Source organism: Molossus molossus, unplaced genomic scaffold (assembly GCF_014108415.1).
Source record: "Molossus molossus isolate mMolMol1 unplaced genomic scaffold, mMolMol1.p scaffold_m16_p_13, whole genome shotgun sequence".
Lineage (NCBI taxonomy): Eukaryota > Metazoa > Chordata > Mammalia > Chiroptera > Molossidae > Molossus > Molossus molossus.
The window spans coordinates 61841370-61853828 of record NW_023425348.1 but is presented as its reverse complement, the minus strand read 5'-3'; the positions used below and the strand labels follow the sequence as shown (position 1 = coordinate 61853828).

The following is a 12459-nucleotide window of genomic DNA, read 5'->3' as shown; positions in this document are numbered from 1 at the left end:
CTCTTCTAAAAAACTGAAATTATTCCAAAATTTAAAGTTGTTTTTCCTAATCACTGGAGGCACTAGATGCTTTTGTTCTTCCTATGAAATCTTTTCCCAAGATGTAAAGAATATTGTTATTTTTTTAGCCCAGAATTGATTTCCAAGCCAAGAAAAAGAGCTTCTTGGCTTTGATTCATAAAACTACCAGGGCAGCCTGGTAGTGAGAATCATCCAGCTCTTCCCCCTCACCAAAGCCCCTCTGCCTTTTCCCCATCAGCAGCACCACCTGGCTCCTTGAACTCAATAAAGGCATCCTGCTCAGCCAGAGAGCCAAGGGTCAGGGAGCAATGGCGGCCTCCTGCGCTGCTCTCTTGAAGCCCCACTGGTCAGATCTGCTCTGGGGGAGGGGTGTCCCATCTAAGGCCAGGGGATTTCCAGTGCTTCCTGTGAATAAAGGTGTGTGTGTGTGTGTGTGTGTGTGTGTGTGTGTGTGTCAGAGAGGGACAGACACAGGGAGTGAGATGGACCGAGCACTGAGTAGGGAGGCTGTGGTGAGTGGCCTGAAACAGGCCCCTGGAAATCATCTCTCAGCAGGGGAGCAGTAAGTCCTTTTAGAAACCAATGAAGCAGAAAAGTGATGTTGACCAACCTATTGTGCAGGCCTTTTTCATTACGTGTAAATAAATGAGAGGCCACCACTGTCCCCAGCCTCTCCACACCCCCACCCTCTGTCGGCCCTTGGTGACCAGTTTTCCACCTGACATCCTGCAATCAATACCTCCTTCACAGAAACTTTTCTTTTTGACTTGAATAGTCACCACAGCTCTCCTGCTTTATCTTCCAGACTTGCTTCTTTTCCTCTTCCTTCTCCTCTCTGCCTGTCGTAAAGGATTATTCTGCTTTTCACATGTGGCCACTAGCATTGGAACCTTCGCCCTGCCTGCCTGCTCCCCACACCTCGTGGCAGCCCTGGCCCCCCGAGCAGTCATGCCCGCCATGGCCCAGAGCAGTGGGGGACCAGGTGGTCTGCTGGCCAGGTGTTTGCAGAAAGCTACACCGGGCATCAGGATCCAGACCAGACATCCTTTGTTCAGAGCAATGTTGACACCTTCCCTTACAAATGTGTCCTTTTCAAATGACTTTTTTAGGGAAAGTGAAGTTTGCATGTGATATTAGATGAGATCGTCAGAAAACGGAAACCACATCAGTTACTTTAACAAAGATAATTTAGTATAAAGAGTGGTTTACAACTTATTGTGCTAACCACTGATATACATATACATGTGCATGTACATGTGTATATACAAGTGCAAATACAATACATACACACATACACATATATAATCATTACATTGTATACTTATTTGTCAATAATGTTGTCATATAATAGTATATGTCATGCCCTGGCCAGTTTGGCTCAGCGGTTAGAGTGTCGGCCTGCGGACCAAGAGAGTCCTGGGTTCAGTTCCCACTAAGGGCACGTGCCTCGGTTGCAGTTTGTCCCCAGCCCCCGTTGGGGTCGTGTGGGTGGCAACCAGTGGATGTGTCTCTCTCACATTGATGTTTCTCTCTCTCTCTCTTCCTATCTCTCTCTCTCCCGCTCTATGTGAAGATAAATGCAAAAATGTCCTCAGGTGAGGATAAAAAAAAAAAAGTATATGTCACTATGTCCATAAAACTGTGAGGGAAGTGTTCACCAGGTATTAGAGAACTGAAAAGGTAGGGAATACTGAGGTTTCCCTGAGATGACTGGAGGAAGCAGCCATGGCAACCACGGCTGGAGGAACCAAGGGAAGAGTGTGGGGCTGCTCAGACCTGGGAGGGTGAGGGCAGTCCTTACAGAGACGGAACCCAGACCTCTGAGGAATGTACACCGACTGGCTGGGGCTGGAGCTTCCAAGGAGGAACTAGGAGACTGGTTTTGAGGCTGTGAGAGAAACGAAAACCAGAGTTACCTGCTCTATTGAAACCAACTGCAGCTTCGAAGGTAAGTTGGGGTGATGCTGGCAGAACCGGAAGCAAACAGGAAGAAGCACATGTCCCTCCTCCTGCCTTCCCATCTCCATAGAGCACCCCCTACTGGCGGAGCCCAATTTTGATCCAGCTGGCAAAGGAGACAGGGGATTGCAGGGTCCCAGCCCCAGCATCACAGAGCAGAGTATAAAACGTAGGTATGAATTTGAGGCACAATAGTATAATAACCAGCAAGAAGCCAATAGAAACATAATGAAGAGGTATAAATTTACAATTTACCAAATGACTACAGTGATACCTCGGTTCTCGAACATAATTCGTTCCAGGAGGACGGTCGAGAACCAAATTGTTCGAGAACCGAAGCAATGACCCAATAGGAAATAATGGAAACTGGATTAATTCGTTCCAAGCCCCAGAAAATGCCTATTTACTGGCCTAATTTGTATATAATATGTAGAAAAACATAAGTCTCAACAAGAAATAAAAGTGTACAGTATGTCTAAGGGTTAAATTCAGTGTAAAGCGTGACTCTCTCCACAAAGCGTGACTCTCTCTGCACTCACACTGATGACGCAAGCAAGGCGCGCTGGGCCGAATGAACGCCATTCGGCTCAACTCGGCTCATCGCGGAAGTTCCAGTTCCAAATATTTGTTCGGATTCCAAGACAAAAGTTTCTCGAATCTCCTGGTCGAATACCGATTTGGTCGAAATCCGAGGCGTTCGAGAACCGAGGTATCACTTATTTCATAGACAAACTGTGTGTGAGTGTGTAATACATATCTCTGAATAGCAAGGCAGCATGTTTCTAACAACAGTATTTAATATGTACTAAGAGGTTGCCAAATACGGAGGAAGCACCAAACTCCACATCAGTGATCTATTGCAGCACTCACTAGGACCCAAGGAGACAAACACTAACAAAGTTTTAATTCTACAGATGTGAAAATCAAGACAGAGAGAGGTTAAGTAGCTTACTTCTGAAACTCAGAAAGTAGTATATGCAAGACCCCGCACCATGAAGCTCACGCACAGTCCCCGCATCAGCCCTTATCTACTGGGCACCGTGGCTACAAAGACGTCCGCCTTCCCCTCTCCCTTCCCACTAACATTGTCAGGCCCCCTCCAGTCGGAGGGCTCACCTTCCTCAGTACTCTCTGCTCCAATGCACCGTACAGCTCCAACTCCATGGTGGATAAAATCACAGCATCAAATCTCACCCAGCACTGAAGAACATATACACACAACCAAAGGAAAAGCAAGAGAGTGCTCACCACCTGGCAGTGGTGTCACAGGCATGCAATAAAATTATGATGTGGAAATACATGTATTGACATGGGAATATAATAGCTAACATTTAATGAGAGGTTCCCATGTGCTGGGCACTGTATTTTGAACTGTTTTGTATTAACATGTTTAATCCTCACAACAACCCCATGTAGTGGATTCCATCACTATTATGCCCATGTTACAGATGAGGAAACTGAGGAACCAGAGAGGTTATATCATTTGCCCAAGGTCATAAAGCAGTAACTGATGGCATCAGTATGTCACACAAGGCTGGCAGGGCACAGGACGCAGATACCACACTATCCTGAGTCCAGCAGACTCTGAAAATTTTCACGACATACTATTCAGTTAAAAAGAAATTGGGTTATAGAACAGTGTGTGCAGTGTATTTTCCCATGGTTGAGATAAATATAATTTTTTAGTCCATAAGAAAAGTCTGGAGGGATTTATAATAAAATGTTAACAATGGTTATCTCAAAGTAGTGGTTTGAGTTTTTACTTTCTTATTTTTAAGTAATTCTATGCTTTGGTTTTTCTACAATACAATGATTTTCTTATGATAAAAATTTTTAAGATTTCTTTCTAAAGAAATGATTGTCATCTCAGGGAAAATGATCTGGCCATGTGGATAGCTCCAAATATTTGGGGTGGATAAGAAAAGGAAACTTGTGTTCCCCATACACATGTACAACAGAGAGATTCAGAAGCATCTACTTTATCCTGGCCAGGTAATAGCATGCTCCCTGACAATCATCCTCATACCCGAATAAGCCCCGGGGCCCAACCCCAGCATTGTTTTAAGCACATTCCTTTTCCCACTGCACTATAAGGAAGGTTTGCAAATTTACTGAACATGAGCACGATGATTCCACTTTGAAACTCACGTCACCTCAATTCCAATCAAGATGACTGGGTCCCTCTGAACATCTGACGTTTGCGTGCTGAATAGCAGTGTTGCGGTAGCTGGGATGTTATCCCTTTGCGTCAAGACTATTCTCTCCAATTTCCCCAAGCCATGTGTTGCCTTGGAAACATCATGATTCTTCTAGAGATCTAAGCAAAGGGAAATAATAAAAATAATAAAATCTTACAGTTGAAGTCTATCTTTCATGCCACCAAGGCGTGTTGCTAAACCCTTCTTTTAGATAAAAAGACAGACAGGCAGAGTGGCTCATACCATGTGTCATCCTGATAATTAACAATTAGAGAAAACACATTGATCTCTGTTCTCTGGATAGTTCAGGTCAAAGCAGTTTTCCACCTGAATTAAGAGGGTTGCCAAGGTCAACAATTTCATGGACAGGAAGATTTAGTCCCTTATCTAAAAACACTGGCATGAAAGAGGCCTCTGACCTGGGAAGCAACAAAGCATCTTGCCATCCTAGCAACATCTCCCATGAAAAAGGGTCTGGCACGATGTAGGGAGTCTTCTCTGCAGAGCAGCAGTCGGCCAACTGGTCTCTAAAGGGCCAGACAGTAAAAATGTTTAGCTTTGCAGTCCATACAGTCTGTCTCAGCTACTCAGTTCAGCCATTGTTGGGTGAAAGCGGCCCTAGATAATATGGAAAGGAATGAGCAAGGTGGTATTCTAAAAAAAACGTTATTTCTACAAATAGACGTGCCCTGGCCGGTTTGGCTCAGCGGTTGGAGCATTGGTCTGCCGACCAGAGAGTCCCAGGTTCGGTTCCCACTAGGGGCACATACCAAAGTAAATAAATAAATAAATAAATAAATAAATAAATAAATAAATAAATAAATAAATAAATAAAATAGATGGAAAGGTAGATCAGACCCATGGGCCATAGTTTTCAAACCCTTGCTATGAAGATCCTCAATAAATGTATGTTACAGTCCTTTAGTGAGCCAGGCTCTGGCTGAAGCATTGTGAATCAGAAATAGGACAGCAAATCCAGTCCCCAGAGTCTACGTTTGACAGAGGAGAACACACTAAGCAAAGAAGCAGACAAACAAACAGTGGTGGCTAGACCTGAAGGTGTTCCAAAAAATCTTAGATGAAACAGGACCCCCTACAAGGAAAACACACCTCTTTCCTTTGGAGCCACTGGAAAACAGACTAAAGTAAAATAGACTGATGCAGTAGTAAGATTTTAGGCACCTGACCACAGGTTTTCTTCACATCTCCTTTTCTTAAAGCCAATGCTTAGACACAGAAGGATAGCTGAGTGCTTCGGGGCCATGTTCACAAATGAAAAAAAAAAAGAAAAGAAAAACTACTTAACTCCTTTAGCTCTGTCAAGGACAATCATCTTCAAACTAGGAAGCATAGACGTATTTGGGAAGACATTGAAGCACAAGGCAGAGAACTAGTAAGACAGTCTTAAGCCATTTTATTTTGTTATATTTTTTTTATCCTCTTTCAAGGACATTTTTCCATTAATTTTCAGATAGAGTGGGAGAGAGGGAGGGAAGGAGAGAGAGAGAGAAACATTGATGTGAGAGAGACACATCAGTTGGTTGCCTCCCGCACGACCACAGCCAGGGCCAGACATCGAACCGCAACTGAGGTACATGCCCTTGACTGGAAACGAACCCGCGACCCTTTGGTCAGCAGGCTGACACTCTAACCACTGAGCCAAACCAGCCAGGGTGTCTTAAGCTATTTAATCTGGTTGCCACCCGCATGACCCCAAGCAGGGCCAGGGATGATTGGCAACCAAAGTACGTGCCCTTGGCCAGAATCGAACCCAGGACTTCCTGGTCCGCAGGCCGAGGCTCTAACTGCTAAGCCAAACCAGCCAGGGCTTAAGCTATTTTAAATGAGAGGTGTGGGCCACCCACACCAATAAACCCAAGGTAGGAAGCATCTCCAGTACCAGTGTTGTAATAAATTGGGACTGGTGAGACCAGGGGAGGAGCCAGAAGGGGCAGTGTTCTTCTCTTCAGAAAAGGTAACCAAGCATCTTTTGAAAGCCACAACCCATGAATTGAATATCAGTTCCGAGAAAAGTCCTGTAAGGGATGATTAAACAATCACATTTCCTGAGCAAGAAGAAAGTGGTAAGCAGTATGACCAGCATGGACTGCTAGGGACGAATTTCACAGGATCATCCTCATTTCTGTCTTTGATATGATGATTACACTCAACAAATGTATACAACAACTAAGTTGTCATGCCCGGGATAGGGTCAACACATAAACAAGACAGACATAGTGTCTGTCTACAGCAATGGAGGTCTTTAGGAACACGCCCCTGGGCTCTCTCTCCTTGATCCTATCTTTTTCAGCATTCTTATCAGCAAGTTGTATGAAGACGTGGAAGGCACGACTATCATCCTATGCATCACAAAATGAAGTCCAAAGTGGGTTGAAACTAATGAAAATAAATTGAATATGAACAAATATTTAGCCGTGCATAAGTTAACTCTAAAAGTTTAGGATGGGAAAGGGAAATGAGTGGATGAGAGATTTCGGTAAGTTTTGGAAGAGGAAAAATTAGTGGAAGAGTGATGGATGATGTAGCAGGGCAGAGAAAGGCACAAATTGAAATGTTTAGAGAGCAGACCGAGGCAAAAAGATTGCCAGTTTGCCCTCCGGAACCTTGAGGAAGCTCCAGACTTGATCAACACGGCCGTGAAGAAGGGCAGGGGCAGTGCAGAACTGCAGACCATCTCCATCTGAACCTGGAACCTCTAGTCCTTCTTTTACCAGGTATGCAGAACACCAGCAGGTGGATCCCTCCATCACCCTCACCTATCCCCACCCTTCCCCAGGGAGGAGATCGGGAAATTCTTCTCTAGAGATCTGAACAGTCTCAAAGAAAAGTCTGTTACATACTGATATTTGGGTGTTTCCCAGGGCTAGCCTCCCAAGTCTTCCAACTGACAACCCCATATCCACACTCATACACAGAGCTATCCAGCAGCCCTTTAATTCTGCCTTATTGTTAGATATGAATGAACAACCAAGATCCTTGACAAGAATTATCAATGTAAAGAGAAGCTCAATTCAATCCTTAGAAAAAAGGAAACATTGAAAGAGAGTGTCCTTATAACTGATAAAATTTAGCTTTAAACTAGCTCTAGAAATCATCCCCCCCCACCCCCCCACTCCCTGGGAGGACTAGACTTTCCCTGGATAATCAGCAACCCCCGAGGCAGCAAAAGACAGTAGCCAACCTGACTAATGATCACAAGGCCTGCACCTCTGGCAGGCTGAAGATTACATCTTGACCTAAATTATGTTTCCGCTCCTGAGCCCTAGGGTGGAATGACCCCCTGAAGCCATGAAACCAGACAGAAGGACGCCAGACAAGACCTCAGAGCTGTCCTCAAGACCTGAAGAAATGATTTCTCACCCTTACCTCACCTCCAACCCATCAGCTCCCAGCACAAATTAAAACCCATAACCCACGGTGTCTTGTGATTTTGCCCTAAATAATCTGTAACCTATATGCCATCAGAGTTTGGGCCTTTGAGTATTAGCTTCCCCTTCTCCTGGGTGGCACCATTCATAATAAAATAGCCAAAATTTTCCACTGCAATTCTTGGTGGTTAGTGTTTGGCTCTGCTAGAGCCAGATGAATTCTGTTTCATAACAATAAACACAGGAAGCAGACTTAGCAAAGCAAAGTATATCTAGTCAGTTTTTCCCAAAAAACAAAAACAGAAAACACTTGCCTACAAAAGAATTTTATTTTAAAAAAAAGAGGTAATCAAACAATAAAGAGCTTTTAAAATTAAAAATATGATAGTATATATAAGTGATAAGTGATAGCCTACATACGCAGATGAAATAGTTGGAAGATCAAGTTGAAGACTCTTACAAGAAGTAAAACAAAAAGAGACTGAAAACATGGGAACAAAATAAAAGATTCAACCTATGAAGCAGGAGACCCAATATCCAGCTAACAAGAATTCCAGAAAAATCGAAGAGAGTAAAAAAGAAGGAACGTATATGAATGAATAAATGAGTCTCCAGGTTGAAGGACACATTGTGGGCCCAGCACAATGAATGTCCACACTAAGACTTCTCATAGTCAAGTTCTGAACTCTAGGAATACAGAAAACCCTAAACACTGCAGAGAAAAAAAAACAAGCTGCTTACAAAATACCAAGATCAGACTGGCAAAGGACTCTCAAGAACACGGTATTCTAGAACAGTGCTTCTCAAAGTAGGAGGTGAAGGACTTCACTTTGTTTCCAGTCTATCACTGACTGCTACTCTTATGAAATAGAGTGCAAAAGAATTACTAGAAAAAATGAAATTAAAAAAAGACATAAATTGAAAGCCCACATTTTATTATCAGCTTCAAAAGACATAACAATGATACAGTCAAATTAGTATAAAAGTTTGGAAATGCTTACTTTCAATTTCTGTACCATCTCCTCACAGATGGGTGACAAATAGTTTGCAGATTGACAGTGGTCCCTGGACCCCATTTTGAGTAGCAATATGGTAGCAGAAATGCCTTCGGGATTCTAATTCTCAGCCCAGAACTCTATAACCAAACTACCAATGGTGATGAGAGCAGAATAATGGAATATTGAGACTTGCAAAAATGGAGACACTGTATCTCCATGAATCCTTCTCTAGGAAGCTACTAGGAGGTGTTCAAGCCAAATGAAGAAATAAATCTAGCAAGTGTAAGACAAGTCCAGTCAAGGGAAAGTAAGAGTGGAGTCCTCCAGTCTCTCCATTCCAACCTGGACCACTGGTATGAGTTGCCCCCTTCAGAACCCCCCTGTCCCTTGCCTTTAACAAGCAACCCCTGCAGCCCTCTACCTTTAAACCCATGCGCATGCGTCAGATAGGAACTCCAATGGGTTCCCGCCCTCCCACTAAAATCCACGCTCAAATGTTGAGATTGCTTCTCTTTGAGATTGTCAGAGCAAGCACAGAAAGTGACTGTGAGGTCTCCAGTTTGGTGTCTGCTGAGGTTTATTCCACTCTTCTTTCCACTTTGGTGGTCCTGGAGAATAATACAAAGTCTACAATATTTGCAGTTCGTTTGAGCTAACACATTTTCTGTCATTATCCCGCTGCTAAAATCATTTTCCTGTGTGCTTTTTGAGCAAGAAGGGAGGGGCAGGGGGACCAAATTAATTGCTTGGCAACAAAAATCTAATTAACCAAAAACTGTTCTTAGTCATTCAGAACCTTTTCAGCCCATGGAAACAGAAGCCAAAGGGAACAGGAACAGTTAGCTTGGTAGTAAAAAACAGATAAACAAACAAACAAATAAGGTGCTTCTTTAGACAGACTTTCCATGAATGTTCAAGTGGGGGGCAAGATAGCATAAGAATCTGAGCACGGGCTTTGGAGTCGGTCTGAGCTGGGCTGAAATCCCAACTCTGCCATTTCCTGCTGCATAACCTTGAACAAGTTACTCTGCCCCTTTAATCTTCAGTTTTCCCATCTGTAAAATGGGGATAATAGTACTCTCTCATAAGACCAGAGGAGAGACTGAGGTGATGCCTGTAGAACTATTTTATAGTCTGTCACACTTAAAACACGAAGCATCGATGATGACCCCGGAGCACTGCTGCTATTGCATACAGTATAAATGTCTAGAAGGCACTTTTCTCAGATTGCTCAGAGCTGTTTTTAAATAGCTTTAATAAGTGTGTTATATTAGGGAAGCACACTAAAGACATAATAGGTGTGTGAAGACAACTAGCTGTAGGTGTGGTCATCACGCTGTTCCTTCTAATAGAAAAAAAGAAAACAATCTAAATGTCCTAAAATAGGAATTGGTAAAAATATGATATACCCATAAAATGAATAACTACTTTTCGAAGTGGATGTCAAAGGGTAGTTTATTGATGGAGTACAGGGAAGAGGGGTTGGAAGCCAGTTACCAGTCTGTAAAGTATGTATGAACCATATATATTTTGTTCAGAATATCTTCTACCTGTGTATATATATATGTACAGATAAAATTTTCTGGAAGTATGGCCAAGGTGTTTTTTCTTTTTCTTTTTTTTGAGTGTTTATTTTCTTTCTTTGAACATCTGTAGTCCAAAATTTCTTTTGGACTCTATGATTTAAAACTTTTGAAATTTTACTTTACTTTTTATGAAGAAAAACATAGATCTCCTAGCTCAGCCTCATCCATCTCTAGCTGGGACCCTGGAGTGACTAAAGTCCAGCCGGGGGCTCTGTAAACACAGAAGATGCAGCTACCTGGGCCCCAGTCCTCAGCCTGGTTCCCCGGTGATTTCCACAAAAGCCGCCAGTGCCCTGCCTCCCGGTTAATAGGCAATAGCTCCTGGGAAAGAAATAATTCCACCCTAATGTTAACGGGGGTCACCAGCATTAAGTGCAGTTTGTTTGCTGAGCCAAATCTGCTTGCTTTTGTCCTCTTGGGGGGCAGGAGCAGGGGACCCTGTTTGCCTGCCGTTTACCTCCCCCTTCTCCTCTGGGGGGGTGGTCAGCTCCCTTTTCCCAGCTCTCAGCTGCTCCTTCCCACACAAACCCAGAGCCGCTGAAGCCCCTGCTCCCTGCAGTCCTCCTCAGGCAGTGCAGTGCTCTGCTCAGGAACAGCCAGCCCTTTTCCTGCCCCACCCCCATTCCCTCCTGGGAGGAAAGACAGGTCTGATGTCAATCACTTACAGCCACTAGCTGTGAATTAGCTCCACCCTCCACTTCAGTGTGCAAGGAGAAGCAGGGACTCAAAGGGGTGACCTCAGAGTTTTACACAGGCCTTTATAGTTAGCAAAACCCTCTCCTCTCCAGGGTCTCCTGCAACCTTCACAACTGCCCGTGTGGGGAAGAAGGCAGTGCCATCTCCCAGCTCACAGAAGAGGAGAGTGCAGCGAGGCCGAGAGTGGCGCGGGTCCTAATCCAGCTCTCCCGATGCTCTGCCAGCCCTCACCCTCACCGGTGAGCTCCGTCTGCGGCCACTGTCGCTGGCAGCTCACTGCACCATGAGACAGAACCGACTTGCAATTTTTCACAGAAGTTGGGATCAGTTTGGGGAGTACTGAGCTATATAAATAAAATCAGAATTGCAAAGAGGAGAGAGAGAGAGAGACAGAGAGAGAGGAGGGGCCCTAGCAGGTTTGGCTCAGTGATTAGGGTGTTGGCCCAAGGACCAAAGAAAGAGGAGGGGAGGGGAGGGGAAAAAAGAGGAGGGAGGAAAATGATACGGAAAGAAAGAGAAGGAAGGAGGGAGGAAGGGAAGGAAAGAAGGGACGAGGGAGGAAAAGAGGGAGGAAAAAAATAAGAGAGGAAGAGGTAGAGGAAGAGGGGGAGGGATAAAGAGAGGGACAGAGAGAGAGAGAGAGGCCAAAAGCAAACATATAACAAAAGCTCACATCAGGTTTAGCACACTACACTGTCCCTATATGATTCAAGCCCTACCTGCCATGACAAGTCTCAAGACTGGCTTCAGGGTCCCCTGTGACCTCCATGCAGTCCATAGAAATCCCCAGGGGAAATGTCCCCCAGCTCTGAGCATGGCTGAGAAAAGTGCAAGGTGATGTTGTCCTAAGAGCTGAAGGCTCTGATGGAAGTATGAAGATAATGCCTTGGGGGCCTGCAAGAATCTTCCACCAGAGATTCTTGCAAGGTATGAAGCAGGTGCCATAATGAAATGTCATCCTGTTGACTCTCTGGAAAAAAATAAACCATGAAGCAAAACAACCATGAAATGGAACATTTCAGCTGCGGAGGTAAAGGAGAAAGCAGAAAAATAGGAAAGTGACAGAATAATAATAAAACCCCTTTAAACAGTTTGACTTGGATATCCTGTATTTATTCATCTAATTCAACAAAACCGTGAGTCTCCATGGTCTACGAGCGATGCGGAGATGAGGACTCGGTCAGCCCTCACGGACTTCCCATCTCATGGACGTGGTTCTTCAGGTCCTTCATGTGACCGAGTCTACGTTCCAAAAGCAGACAGCTACGTTCCTGGTCATATGTTTCCTTTCAAAACCTTGCTCCTTCTCCATCAAAAAGCAGAGCCTACTATCCCTCCCTTCAGGTCCGGACAGGCCTTTGTGACACAGCAGAACTGACATCTTCCGAGCTAAGTCATCATACAAGCCCACATGACTTCTGCCTGATTCACCCTTTTCTGGGCCCTCACTTCATGGGCTGGGGAGGCGGTGCCACCAAGTTGTGAGGAAGCCCAGACTAGTCCATCAGGTGACACCCATGTGGAGAGAAACGAACCCAGCCTCCAGCCAGCCTCCGTCAGCACAGGTGGGAGTGAACGAGCCTCCCCCTTCGAGCCTCCCGGCTGAGGCTGC

General features: G+C 44.5%; 1 long non-coding RNA gene across 2 annotated transcripts in view; it reads right to left on the bottom strand.

The window, feature by feature from the left end:
* Positions 1-12459, bottom strand: part of LOC118628393 — a 40301-nt gene that overhangs the window by 8937 nt on the left and 18905 nt on the right. For both annotated transcript variants that reach the window (XR_004959286.1, XR_004959287.1), the window contains exons 3-4: positions 4134-4297; positions 3097-3180 (exon numbers count right to left, since the gene is read on the bottom strand). This is a non-coding gene — a long non-coding RNA (uncharacterized LOC118628393). The remainder of the gene's footprint in view (positions 1-3096; positions 3181-4133; positions 4298-12459) is intronic.